Source organism: Symphalangus syndactylus, chromosome 14 (assembly GCF_028878055.3).
Source record: "Symphalangus syndactylus isolate Jambi chromosome 14, NHGRI_mSymSyn1-v2.1_pri, whole genome shotgun sequence".
NCBI lineage: Eukaryota > Metazoa > Chordata > Mammalia > Primates > Hylobatidae > Symphalangus > Symphalangus syndactylus.
This window is the reverse complement of record NC_072436.2, coordinates 112,634,962-112,647,139: the sequence shown is the minus strand read 5'-3', so window position 1 is coordinate 112,647,139 and position 12,178 is coordinate 112,634,962. Positions and strand designations below refer to the sequence as shown.

Below are 12,178 nucleotides of genomic sequence, written 5' to 3'. Positions count from 1 at the left end.
CTTCAAGGAGAACTACAAACCACTGCTCAATGAAATAAAAGAGGATACAAACAAATGGAAGAACATTCCATGCTCATGGGTTGGAAGAATCAATATCGTGAAAATGGCCATACTGCCCAAGGTAATTTATAGATTCAATGCCATCCCCATCAAGCTACCAATGACTTTCTTCACAGAATTGGAAAAAACTACTTTAAAGTTCATATGGAACCAAAAAAGAGCCCGCATCGCCAAGTCAATCCTAAGCCAAAAGAACAAAGCTGGAGGCATCACGCTACCTGACTTTAAACTCTACTACAAGGCTACAGTAACCAAAACAGCATGGTACTGGTACCACAACAGAGACATAGATCAATGGAACAGAACAGAGCCCTCAGAAATGATGCCGCATAGCTACAACTATCTGATCTTTGACAAACCTGACAAAAACAAGAAATGGGGAAAGGATTCCCTATTTAATAAATGGTGCTGGGAAAACTGGCTAGCCATATGTAGAAAGCTGCAACTTGATCCCTTCCTTACACCTTATACAAAAATTAAAATTTTATTAGACATTTTTCTTAGTGCAAAATTAATTGATCCTGGTGGTGAGGTGGTGATAAATCATTGCAGGTGGAGGGAAATTGATTTTTATACCACCTCTCACTTATTTCAATCTTAGTGGAATTAACTCTGTTAAGTTCTTGGGGTGTTTATGGGTATTATCAAACATTTACATCTTGATGTATTAAGGTACTTCAGTGGTTTTTAGCCATTATTAAGGGAATTATGTTAGGATTAGTCTGGTTATCAATCTCTGTATCTGGCACCTAGCTAAGGAAATGGCTGTTTTATCCTCATTAGAGCCATAAATAGAACTTTATTAACTAGCACGTACCAAGTGCCAAGGCTGGTGGTGAAAACCCTTTCTGCCTTTAAGGGGAGACTGTGGATTCCTGAGCATGAGATGTTAAATGAGTAAGTCTTTGACAATCTGTAAACAGCTTCCTCTGCAGAAAAGTGCCCTGTTGCCTTGAAGTTTGAAAATACTGCAGGGGATAAAGATTCCATGGAAACTTTAAACAATTAGGACTGATGGGTTTAATCCCTCTGATGTGCTTGCATAAGTCTCACTGGTTAAAGATCTGATTCTCTATTGGCCTTGGAGAGGGAACACTGAGATTGTCCATATGGAAGATTAATAGGGAGAAGAGTTAGATAAACACAATATTAACTATTAACCATGCTATATATTTGATCTGAGGCTGTTGATGTCAGGGCTTTGTTTTATTTATCTGAATTTTCTTTTGCCATCAAGATTAGTTTTAATCGGCTTAGATGAAACCTGGCTGAAAGATTATAAACAAAAGATAATGATAAATGGTAATGTTCCCACTTGGCTTGGATCTGGGGAGAGAGGAAGGGAGATTCATAATAGCTTGGTCTAGGTGAGGATTTTTTTTTTTAATGATCTGGAAGGGAAAGTAAATTGCATGCTAATGAAATTTGCAGACGATATTAAATTGGAAGGTGTTGCAAATAGGAGCATGGACTGGGGACATTACAGAAGCCTACCCTAAGCAGGTTAGAAATATAAGCAGAAAAGATTAAAACAGGATTCATCCTAGAAAAGACAGACTAATACATTTCGGGGGTCAGGAAAGGGGGATACAGTGAATCCTGAAATGGAACTGATGGGAAAACTCAGAAGGAAAAAATAGGGATCAGAGGTAGAGGAAGCTACAGGCAGGCTGCAGGGTGGCATTGTCCAAAGCCTCTCTGTTGGTCCATGGCCTGAGTGAGATAAGCTCCATCCTCCCAGAATCCAAGGACAGCCGCCTCCCTCCGTCCTCGCTTCTCACAACTTCTGGGGCTGCCTTTCTGCTGTCTCTGTCTTTGTTTTCCTCTCTCTTCCTTTTTTTGTTCTTTCATATCTATCAGCTCACCCACCCCTAGTCTGTAGCATTTATTTCTGGTACCTTTAGTAGGAGAGAGATGGAGACAGATTGGAGACAAGTTGGCAATGAAGAGTGAAAAAGATTAAGGGAAGGGGAGGACTGATACATGAAGAGGGACTAAAAGCATTGCATTTGCATCGTGGGTCCACACAGCATCCAGAGGAGGACGTAAGCACACAGGCACTCAGGCAATGTAATGTTGTGCACTCAGGAAGGTGGCCCTGACATTATTTAGCCCCACGAGCCAGATTATAGCCAGAAGTAATTAAGATAGGGAAATTATACAACCAAAATTCATTGCAGGAGAGAATGAGGGTTGGAAACATCATGGTTTATGTGTTTATGCCAGTCAGTACATAAAGCAGTCACATCTGAAGGGCTCACAGCTACACTGAACAGGGGTTGCTTACAAACAAAATCCCGAGGACAGATCTGACAGAGAGTATGTAGCTATTTCCTTTTCCTTTGAGGTTTTCGGTAAACATATATGTCTAAAAGGGTGCTCGGTCTAACGTATTTTATATATATATATATATACTATCCACATGCAGGTCTGCTTTGGAGATGTTAGACTGAGCACCCTCCCAGACGTATATAGTGGAAAGAGCAGTGGAGAGCATTAGGCTAACATCAATTGAGCAGATGGTGGGGGATGTTAGTAATAAGATATAAATTGATATTGAGCAGCCAGCTTTCAGAGGTGCTTACTCCATGCCCGGTGCTAGGACAAGCACATTGGAGATGTGATCCTATGGAATTGTCACCATAACCTTCAGAGATGGGCACTGTTATTGATCCCATTTTTCCGAGGAGGAAGGTGCATCTCAGAGAGCTTATACGCACTGGGAAGTGTTACTCTGCATAGAAGTAGGGGACAGCCAGGATTTTCCACACCAACTCCGGAGCCCACGCCTTGTAATACCACGTTGTGCTGGTGAGTTTGTAATTCTGAAAATTACCATGAATGTGTCACGGGAGAAACAGCTTCCACTGAGGGTGTGGGCCCCGAAGTGCTTTGTTCTGGAATTCATTGCAGGGGAGAGGAAGAGCCTTCAGGGTAAAAGAAACAGGTGAGGTGTGGGGAGCTTTGCATTATTTTGTAGGGAAACACTGAGTAAAAAATAGTGGTGGTGGTGTTGGTAGTAACGGCAAAAAGCTCAGTTACTTTTGTGCCGACCTAATAGCAACACTATTCATAATAGTAACAGTTGAATTTTCAGAGCGTTTGCTGAGTGCTGTTGATAATGTTTTTCACGGACTCCTCTTAGAAAGCCTCCAAGGACAGTGAAGATTAGGAGGATTAAGTCACTTGCCCAAAATCCCACTGCCACTGTTACTTGATCCAGGTTGAAACCCAGGCAATTTGACGAGGCTACCCCACTGCCTGCCTGAGTTGAATAGAGAGAAAAGTGGAAGAAAATTAGGCTGTAATGGACACAGAGAGACAGAAACAGGTGAGCATTTGTTATTGGGCAAAATAAAAATGTACCACTCTATAGAGTGGTATCATATTAACTGCTCCTGAGTAGAGGAAGAATATTATCTCTGTACGATGAGAAGTAAGAGTTCTGAATTAAAGGTATCACCTCTAAGTTTTAATTTTTGCAGAAGCTGTCTTCATCTGAATTCACAAGTATTGACTAGTTCTTGGGAAAAATCCCAGATTGCACAGAGACCAGCATGCTTGATCTCTGAGACAGATGGACATGCTGTAATCTTAAAGTGAAATATCTAGGGAAAATTTTACAAGGTAATTTTTGTCTCCTTTTCTGAACAGCAAGTTTGACATCTAGCTATGGCTTCAGGGCCTTCTGATTCTTTGTACCTCGTCCAGTTTTTTTTTTTTTTAATTTTACTTTAAGTTCTGGGTTACGTGTGCAGAGAGAGTATGCAGGTTTGTTACATACGTATACATGTGCCATGATGGTTTGCTGCACCTGTCAACCCGCCATCTAGGTGTTAAGCCCTGCATGCATTAGGTATTTGTCCTAATGCTCTCCCTCCTCTTGCCCGCCACCCCCTGACAGGTCCCAGTGTGTGATATTCCCCTCGCTGTGTCCATGTGTTCTCCTTGTTCAATTCCCACTTATGAGTGAGAACATGTGGTGTTTCGTTTTCTGTTCATGTGTTAGTTTGCTGAGAATGATGGTTTCCAGCTTCATCCATGTCCCTGCAAAGGACAGGAACTTATTCTTTTTTATAATTTGCCCCTTCTTTTAAGAGGTCTTTGAACAATCTGTTAGCTTCCTATCAGCCTGTAAGTCTTCAGAACCAAGGAGAGCAAGCTTTGCACATCAACAAGGTCTAACAATTTCTTGAGCATTTGTAATTTGCCAACTACTTCATTAAGTACTTTGCATCTATTGTCTCATTTCATCGATCCTTACAACCTACTCAGTTCATAGTTAAGAGAACCCTCACTTCAAGAGATGAAGAACTCTGTGTACCATTGTCAACCCTGTTGCAAAGTAACTGAGTCTGGATGTGCTCCTACATCTGACTCTAAAATCCTTATGCAACCAAGCACGGGGCTCCTGCCTGTAATCCCAGCACTTGGCAGATTCTGCCACTGAAGTGGAAACATTAACAATCAGAGGCCTGTTTTCTTGGTTTTATGGCAGTGGTTGAACTTCCCGTAGTATACGTAGGTATTACCCAGCCTCAAAAACAAGCAAAAAATAAAAATTCTCTCCAGAATTCAGGTGAGTGAAAAACGGGAAAGGATGCCTAACTTTATAGATATTGCACCAGTTCATTCCTTTGTCCCTGTGTGCCATTAGTATAGGAGTGACGGAGTTTCAGGTTGGCACACAGAGATCCTTCCACAAGGAATATGCACATACCCACACCTACTTTTGTTTTTCTTTCTTTCTTTACAGTACTCTAGTTAGAAGTTGTATATCTGGGAAGTCCTCTGTGGTTTGACAGTGAGTGGCAGAGATACGGCCAAATTACCTGCAATGGCACTTTTAATTTATTTTCTACTCCTGGCTTGCCTCATGCTAAACCAACTTTGTTTCTGAAGCTGTTCTTATTTGGAGGGAACAAGAAAAGGAAGGTCTTCCAAGTATAGGACTGCAATGCAGAAAGTTCCTTTTTCGTGTTTATCTTAGTGGGGTGTGGACAGCGCTGGAATGGATGGAGAGAAAGAGCTTTGCCTGTGTAGCTTGTTTTTAATGTTATTCCATAAAGAGCATTGGCTACTAATTAGACTCACACAACATATAGGCCATTGGTACTGAAATGGTAGATGGTAATCACTTTGCCCCATTTTTCCTATTATCTACTTAGCAGCTAGAAAATGTAATTCCGCTTGCAATTTATATTCCTTTTCATGCTTTGGCTTTGCTAATGGTACTGAAATTAACCAGTTTGCTCGATCTCTTTGCCTATGCCATCAGGACAGCTCTGGGGTAGTTCAGAAATCAACTTCTGGTCAGTTCACACCTGTACCTAAACCAAATCCCAATGTTGCTTGCTGGTAAGCTGCCAGTATTTGGAAGAGTCACTATGCTAATGAGGCCCTCACATATACTATCTGCATAAATGGAAGATGTCATTCACAACCAGTGTTGAGGACACCAGCCTGCAGAACTGCAGGTGGGTGTGCTACAAAGTTGGGACAAATGTTTCATTCATTTAAGGCCATTTTTATCACCTGTTTGCCTGACGAAGAAGCCATAGCAACAATATTTTATAGCTTTTAGTATGGTGTTGATGTTTTCTGGAGTCAGGAAAAGTCGGGTATGCTTACAGAAAGTGGAGAGGTCCTTGGTTTCTTTCGTGCCACTTTGTAAAGGTGAACAACGATTCAATCACGGTGCAGAATACCCTGGACCTTGTGAAATCAGTGGGGAATGGAAATTATTTTCCCTCCTCAGTCATTGCTATTCAGCTAAGTGGTTTATGCTAGGTTATCTTAGAGGTATTGTGACTCCATTCACATTATATACGACTGCATGCAGAACACATTGTTCTTCTCATTAAAGGCTTATTAACTGCAGTTTGTGAAATGGGGTGAAAATAAATACACTTCCAAATGGCTGGCATGTTTCTTATCCTCTTGCCTGACACAGAAAACCCCAGGGTATAGGAGAAATTCACAGAAATAAGGGCTTAAAAGAAACATTCAAAATTAGCCAGTCTTAAACTGAGAGAGGCAAGGAAATCGCAGGAATGTTGATTTCATCATTGTTGTTTCTTTTCAAATACTTACTGTAGGAGACAAGAAAAAGGAAAATTATAAACAATGCCTAAAAGTATTGAAGAATCTGCACAGTGGCCCTGGATAGGGGAGAAAAGGGGGTCCCATTAATTTGCAAATTTGGAATTCCAGATACTAAATATGTTAAGTTTAGTAGGAAGTAGATTCTGCATAAACCTCCATGACAAAGGCATTTGATTAGAAATATGAAAAGAGGCCGGGCGCAGTGGCTCACGCTTGTAATCCCAGCACTTTGGGAGGCCGAGGCGGGCGGATCACGAGGTCAGGAGATCGATCGAGAACACGGTGAAACCCCGTCTCTACTAAAAAATACAAAACATTAGCCGGGCGTGGTGGCGGACGCCTGTAGTCCCAGCTACTCGGAGAGGCTGAGGCAGGAGAATGGCGTGAACCCGGGAGGCGGAGCTTGCAGTGAGCCGAGGTTGCGCCACTGCACTCCAGCCTGGGCGACAGAGCCAGACTCCGTCTCAAAAAAAAAAAAAAAAAAAATGAAAAGAACCTCAGAATGGAAAGTTTAAGACTATTTCTGGAAGTATGAATTCTGAGGGCCTGTGAACTGAATAAAAGGAGCCATATACATTATGGTAGCGATGAGTGCAGTCTTCATGCTGACAGGAGTATTTATAAGTTTATGGGAGCCAAACACCCTGAAATCCCGCATCTCTACATATGGCAAAAGGTTTTCATCCCTAAAACACCTCTTGGGTGTTGCCGAGTGCTGATTCCATGCACAAAGAGAGACATGGCTGTTTCTTTGCCTCGCAGATTCTGAGATGCATAATAGCTTCTGCTTTTTGTTCTGGTGAGAGGTTTGCTTTTTAGGATGTAAATGACCATCACCTTGGCTTGAATCTGTTCCCTGCTTCACCTGCCTATCCATCCTTGTATATCCTGCAACCTCCATGGCTAAGGGCAATAGGGTCTGTTGGTATCCTCAGAGGAGACTGGATTCTAGGTGAACTCTGTTTCTCTCCTCTCTTCTTTTTTTTTTTTTTACAGTTTTCTGAGATGTCTAATTAGTTTTGTTTTTTTTTTTTTTTTTTTTTATTATACTTTAGGGTTTTAGGGTACATGTGCACAATGTGCAGGTTTGTTACATATGTATCCATGTGCCATGTTGATTTCCTGCACCCATTAATTCGTCATTTAGCATTAGGTGTATCTCCTAATGCTGTCCCTCCCCCCTCCCCCCACCCCACAACAGTCCCCGGAGCGTGATGTTCCCCTTCCTGTGTCCATGAGTTCTCATTGTTCAATTCCCACCTATGAGTGAGAACATGCGGTGTTTGGTTTTTTGTCCTTGCGATAGTTTACTGAGAATGATGTTTTCCAGTTTCATCCATGTCCCTACAAAGGACACGAACTCATCATTTTTTATGGCTGCATAGTATTCCATGGTGTATATGTGCCACATTTTCTTAATCCAGTCTATCGTTGTTGGACATTTGGGTTGGTTCCAACTCTTTGCTATTGTGAATAGTGCCGCAACAAACATACGTGTGCATGTGTCTTTATAGCAGCATGATTTATAGTTGCACTGGAGGCATCGGATCCCACCCAAAAGCATCTTATTTACATTGATGGTCCATCAACACAACATGTAACCCAAGGAATAAAGCAACAATAAATCATCAGTCACATAAATAAATTGAGGCTTCTTGTGTAAAAGTGGGATAACACACAGTTGGCAGAGCGTTATTTAGTTCAAGCCAAGCTAATATTGTTAGAGCAAACGTTAAGGCAGGTGACGGGGCGGCATCAAAATATTAATTATACACCATTTTGGCACCGATAATAAATGTTCACGTATGGCCCTCTTTCCAGGAGAAATGCTGAAATATGTTTCAAAGCAACGCTTTGAATAATTCAAGAGAGCTGGAGTCTCAGTGGGAGAGCTCGACTGACATCAAAGTCATGGCGTCCATTTCTAACCCTCCATCCCTGGTTTCTTGTCTTCTCCAAAGGGCTCTGAATGCCAAGTCTCCATGTGTCTTAAATGTATCATTAAAGACACATTCCCAGACAGTGAGAAATGCAGTGTCGATAACTTGGGAAGAGTTCAGAAATCTTGATTCAGATGTGTGAGAAATTTTAAAAATCACAGATCTTGGCCTGAGGCCAAGTCTGTGTCCTACAGCCTGGCTACCTTGAATGAGTTGCTCAAAGTCTCTGAGCCTCCCTTTCCCCCTTCATACATTGAAAGTACTAGTACCTAGCTTGCAGGATTGTTGCAAGGAATGGAAATGAGATATGTGCTACGCTTAGAATATTAAGTTTGGGGAGTTCTGGAAGATAGCAGTCATCTCCTTAATAAGTGTGGTTGTTACTAATTATTTTTACAGATCTGACTTCTCCATAGCCTTGCCTGGACTCCGAGCAGAAGGCTAGTGTGTGTTCTTTTGTTTACCCACTGGATTGGAGAATTATCCAACATTGTTCTAAAACAGGATACTGCACAGGCTCACCTGGGTAACAGATTCATTCACCCTAGCCAGTAGGTCTTTGTACAAGGAAGACTAGACTTGGAAGAACTTGATAATCCTAAATAATATTGTTTATTTCTATTCCTTCTCTACCTCCGTGCACTAGAATGCAACATCTGTGAGAAGAAGGATTACATTTTTCCCATACATGGCAATATTTGCTCAGCAAGTATATAGTGGTAGAGTTGACTTGAAGGATATATTTAAAGGAATCAATCAAGAGTGAACTAGTTGGGGTTTTAGGTCAGTCTGAAACTCAAATGCCTACAGAGATCTACAGATTTTGAGTTGGGCTGGGTATAAAATGATAAGGGAACAGCATAGTTCATGGCAAACCAAAGAAGGCACACCTCACCCAAGGGTATTCGGAGTCATTTGATCATTACCAAGGACAGGCACAAAAAACTCCATTTGAATGCAAATTCAGCCTCCAAGAATGAACTTTGTGAACTTACTGTTTTCAAGTTGAAATGGGTTAGGGGAACACAGTGACTAATCACTATTTAAAATGGCCAACGAGTGCCACCAAAAATAGTCATGGTGTTGCCAGCTCTATGTTGTCTATTTGTTCAGCCTTAAAATTATCTTGGTTGGTTTTTCAGTAGGAAACAAACATGCTAAGAATCCTGTATTATCATTGGTGTATGCCAATATGATATTTATTAAATTAGCCAACAGATGTGTTTTGAGGACACGTGACGTGTCAAAGACCATGCTAGGTGTTAGGGCTGCAATACCAAATACTATATCATTCACACGTTCATGAGGCTCATCTAGCATCATTCTCACAACTGCTAACACAGGGCAGTGCCTGATTCATAGTTAGACTTTAGTAAACATTTGATGAATGACTAAATGTGTAATCGGAACAGGAAAGTGAAAATCTTGCAGATCGCCAGCTCAAAGTATGTATGCATATATACATACAAGCACACACACATATAAACATACATATATGTGACACATGAAATGGCATATTAAGACCATTCTCCATTTATCATCATCTGATTGTCTAGAATTACGAACATTTACCTACATGTGGAGGAAATCCAAAATTATTATGCTATTGTTTCTAATCTAGAAAGATCTTTAGGAAATACTGGTAGAACTTCACATCTTCAGATGAGCTTTTCAGTCTAGCTTACCCATGCTTTCATTTCCTAAAATTTTCTAAGTTTTGATGTCTTGCTAAAGAAAAAATGAACAGTGTTAAGCATTGGTGCATTTTGCATACTTCAGCCTTTTCTGTCTATAAACAAGCATCTGGAAGGCACCTGGAACTCTGCTAACACAGCTCACATGTTCCACTTTGTGACTTGATGTAACTCTTAGCTGCGTGCGGCATCCAGGTGAGATGTGAAGCTCTCATTCAGTTTAGAAACAGTAAAATTATTGTCCTTGATAATGCATCTCTATGATGTTGAAATTTGTGGGGAAAATGTTTATGGTCAACAATGTTTATCAGAATGGTGTGAAGTTTTTTTATAGCGATGTTTATCAAGTTATGTTGTGCATATGAATCATGTATGGTTGATGCTTGGGAAATCTTGTTAAAAGAATTGCTTAGGAGATCTTGTTCAAATGTAGATTCAGATTTGGAAGTTCTGGGTTACAGCCTGAGATTCTGCTTTTCTGCTGAACTCCAAGTGATGGGATGCTACCAAGTCATGGACCATACTTTTGGTAGCAAGGATTTTAAACAAATAAGCTCCATGCATTATACGTACTATTGTACATACATGATTTTGTGACAAAACACATACATGTCCTATGCTAGATACTGTGTCATTTTTGTTATCTCCAGTTTATAGGCTGAAAACGTGAAACTCAGTCAGGTGAGAGCTGCTGTCAGAGTTGCCCTTCTGGGATACTGCAAAATTGAGATTTAAACCCAAGAACTCTGTCTTCGAGCACATGTTGTTAATGTCCCTGTGTGTTGCTTACTGTCTCTGCTGCTACAGCTGAAGCAAGGTCTTAGGTCTCTAAGCAGATAGCACCTGAATATCCCCATATGCCTCTGTGCTTGGCTGCATTTTACAGTGTGTTTTTAGTAGTACCTGCTTAGGGTACTACTGAATTGAATAGGGTTGGAATTCTGAAGCTAAGGTCTAGTGGAACCAACAGCAAATTCTAGACATTAGTTCTCAAGGCAATGCTTCTCAATGAGATGCTGTCACCCCCAGGAGGGTATAGACCAACTTCTTTAGCTCCAGTGGTGTAGGAAGAGTAAGCAGGGATTGAGTGTGTCTCCAGAATCTGAACAGAATGAGCTTTTATCATTTTTACCAACTATGCCCTTGATTTGTGTTCAAGATAGAGAATAACTTTTGGAGGAGGTTATTTTTGGAATAAAAAGGGAATTTGCTTATCTGTTTAGTGATAGGGATGATCTTTCCTCCAAATCACACCGTGGAACAATCTCTGATCAATAGAATTTTTCTTTGCAGATGTCACAGAGTTATTCATTCCTTGACTTGTTTGGAAGTGTGGATATAGGATGGAAAGGTTTGGAAGGGTGGAGATAGGATGGGAGGGTGGATATAGGTGTTATTCTTCGCACCATCAATGTACCTGTGACTGGTGATGCAAAGTATAATGACCTTCCCTCCCAAAAGTGTAGCCTTTGCAGAACCAGTAGGAAGTGAGGAAGTAACTCCTTTTAACTTGGATGTTAGCAGTCATCATCCTAATCATTCCCCATTTTAATCACAGAAATAAAAGGAAGAAAATCATTCAGGAGTCTGCTAATGCTATGTTACAGAACCATAGCTATTCATTGGTAATAGCTGGAAGACTGTTCTCTTATGCCCTTTTAATTGAGCATCTTTCCGTCTTCTAGCTGTCCAATATCTGTCTAATCCACAAACAAGACTAATTTTGACTCAAAACATAGCTGGCTCTAGTACAAGTAGATGCATTGAGCAATAAGAATTATAAAATGAAAAGGTAAGGATGGTTGCATCCTGGGGGGAAAATGCCTTCCCAGGCAATTTGAGCAAACAAAATAATGCAAATGTCTTCTGAATGTAGTAAGGATTTAAGGTCATCGGTAAAAGAGAGCAAATTGAATGAGTAATACAAAGAATCATCCCTCAATAAGGGAATAATGATTTCATGAAGCAGTGTAGAAAGAGGAGGGAAAGTAGAGAAATCTGAATGCCTTTGATAGTTGAGAATGAAATGGAAATGTAACAGCTTCACGAGGTGAATATGGAGAAGGGGCAGGAGAAGAGGAAACAAGATCATTAGGGATAACCTGTGGTTTTAAGCAAAATGAGGGGAAGACATTTAGAAATTTGTAAAATTGTGACCACAGCATTTTTTGACAGTGGAGGAGGAGGGGTATATAACTTGGATCATTGTATTTAGAAACTACCTTTTTTATGAATTTTGCTGCATTACTTGAAAGTGAGCGTTAGTTACTTGTATAATAAGCACGAACGTAAATTGTTGTGAGCTATAGCAGTGATGTCCGTGTGAATAACATGTGAACTAAGAACTAAGTGAATATGGAGAAGGGGTAGGAAAAGAAG

The 12,178-nt window shown here is 40.6% G+C and overlaps 1 protein-coding gene across 11 annotated transcripts in view; it reads left to right on the top strand.

Moving 5' to 3' along the window:
* RBFOX1 (RNA binding fox-1 homolog 1) overlaps positions 1 to 12,178 on the top strand; it is a 2,507,416-nt gene that overhangs the window by 1,059,239 nt on the left and 1,435,999 nt on the right. The window lies entirely within an intron of this gene.